Below are 2,570 nucleotides of genomic sequence, written 5' to 3'. Positions count from 1 at the left end.
ACAGTATCACATTTGAGAGTAAAAATTCCTATTCTGTTTCAAGATGTGTTTTGAAGAAGTTAATGAAACACAACTACCTAATATGCTTGTTGTCAGATTGGAGATGCAACTCAGTAACCTAGGTGGCTTTCCTTCAGATCCTCTATCTGTACACCTATAAGGCTTTAACGGGGTGGCCCTGTCCAAGTGCCCTGAGCAAACAGAAAGACAGCTGGCCTCTTTCTTATTTCCTAAACTGGACTTGTAGGTTTGTTTAGGTCTTAGTAAAATGTATTTCCTTCCCTGCATTGCCTCATTTATACCCATGGCTTTTTATCTTCACATTTAGAATGGCAGCTTTTCTGCTGGCTTTCTTACCACTCAAGCTGATTATTGTTTGCTTTAGAAATTCAAAGAGGCATGGTGCACTGCAAGCTTCCACTGCCCAGAGTCCCTGGAGAGCTTGAGGTTTACAGATAAATTGGTGCTACCCATTACTAAATACAACCTCGTTGCATGCTTACCTGCCTGGCAGCTGAAGAGCACATCCTGCTGCTAGCAGGCGTCTTTGAGCTCCAAAGAGCCCTTTGATAACTATGCCAACAAAAAGCCACTACCGCTTCATTCTTACTTCGCTATTTTGATCACCAAATATGTGGCTGTAGGCAGGCAGCCCAGGATCAGGCCGTTTCCTGTCCACTTGGGAGAAAACAGTCAGGGCTTCATTTACTCCGCTACACCTGAGCCTTAGATTCAAAGAGTCTATTCAGTTCAAGATAAAAGCTTTTCCAAGCTGTAAGAACAAGCATCGTTCTTTTAATAAGTGTATAAGATGGTTACCAGTAACAGTGTTTGGTGAAATTTGAGTGGGTAGACTTGTTGATTAAGCATTTTAAAACTAGTCTGTTCCTATACAGTACTCTACAATGTTATACTTCACAGTATTTGTTTTCATAAGTTTGCACAGAGGCCAAAGCTGCAATACAGTTATGAAGAATATTCAATAAAAGTTGAGTGTCCTTGAGAGCTAGGTTCTGCCACACAGATGTGACCTGCATTGAGGGACTGTGCTGCATCGCACTCCAAGGTTAAATTAAAGTTGGCCTTCCACCTCACTATTGCCAGTTAAGGTGATTCTATCATAGGGATTTTATTGTATGCCTCATGATATTTCATATTTTTCTTAATCCCTGGCTCCTGAAGTCATACAATTCACTGGGGCTTAGTGTTTTCATTAGGGTTTCTAGTCCTTACAGGGTAGAAGGTAGCATGAAGACTGCAAGCCTGAGAATACCCTCACAGTTGGATGAATGAGAAGTAGCCTCATTTTGTACTTTTTTGTTATTTACATCCCACAAATTTCAAGACTAGCTGATGAGTCTGGATCCCTGATTGAAGATATTGGAAATTCTGTCATCTTTTGCTGATTGCGGTAATCTGTAATTATTCACAATATGGCAAACTCTCCTGTAGTTTATCACAACTCTTGCAGTTATGCTTTACACAAACCTCTATATGTGTATGCAGTTTTGGATATATAGATGTATAAAATATAAGACAATAGAACTTAAGTATCTGTGGGCTTATATGGACTAGACATACACAAAGAAAGAGAGAAAGAGAGTGTCTCAGAAAAATAAGGACTGTTTTCCAGTGACACTAACCATGATCTGAGCTTCCTTCTTCACGATCACAGAGCAGCTACAGAGTATGTGTCTGCAGAAGTCTGAGGGAATTAATATGAAAAATCTCCAGGGACTGAAAACTAGTGTCTTCACTGATCTACCTTTGTAGTAGAATATAACCTGGGGGGGGGGGGGTGGGGGAATGGGATGGGGAATCAGTTGAGAGATGACTTCCAAAAAGTGCAGGATGGACCACTTTATCACAACTCAGTTACATCTTCAGTTTAATTGACCAAATAAGGACAAAGTACTGTGATATTGTTAAAAAACCTCTGCCTATGATGCCAGCAGGAACAGTCTACTAATGTGTTTATTACAGAAACCCCCATGATGACCCCCACAGAAAAATTTCCCGCTTCAGGGAAATGCTGGAAAGATCAAGGACTATGGCTACGTCATGTTGGCCACAGTCAGCTGCCAACTCTATCAGTTTTTGCCACTGACAATACTTTCAGCCACTGGCGTATCAGTTGTACACTCCAGTCAGACATTACACTCATGACATCTCCTTCCTGCCAGGGTTATTTAATCCAGTCTAGTCCTATTGCATTTGTCCCACTTACTGCTCTCTTCCCCTTCTAGGTCATGTTACCTATGCATTGCAGCTTTCTGTTGCATCTAACTCTTCCTTCTTTGGTCAGGAACTTGCTCAGGCACTCCAGCTAATTTTTCCTCATATTTGCCTGCTGTGACAAAGATATTTCACTCATAAAGTACACACTAGCTGTCAGTTGTATCCAGCACTCTATTCCTCTCTGGAGGACATGTCACCCATGATAGCTAAGCCAGCTGTCATTCATGCACAGCACTTCCAACCTTATATCTAGGGCATGTCATTCATACACTTCAGCCGTCCCTTACACCAGATGTCCTTTAAATCTAGCACACCATTCTTCTACCTTCTAC

This window comes from Falco biarmicus, chromosome 5 (assembly GCF_023638135.1).
Source record: "Falco biarmicus isolate bFalBia1 chromosome 5, bFalBia1.pri, whole genome shotgun sequence".
Classification (NCBI taxonomy): domain Eukaryota; kingdom Metazoa; phylum Chordata; class Aves; order Falconiformes; family Falconidae; genus Falco; species Falco biarmicus.
This window is presented reverse-complemented; position numbering follows the sequence as displayed.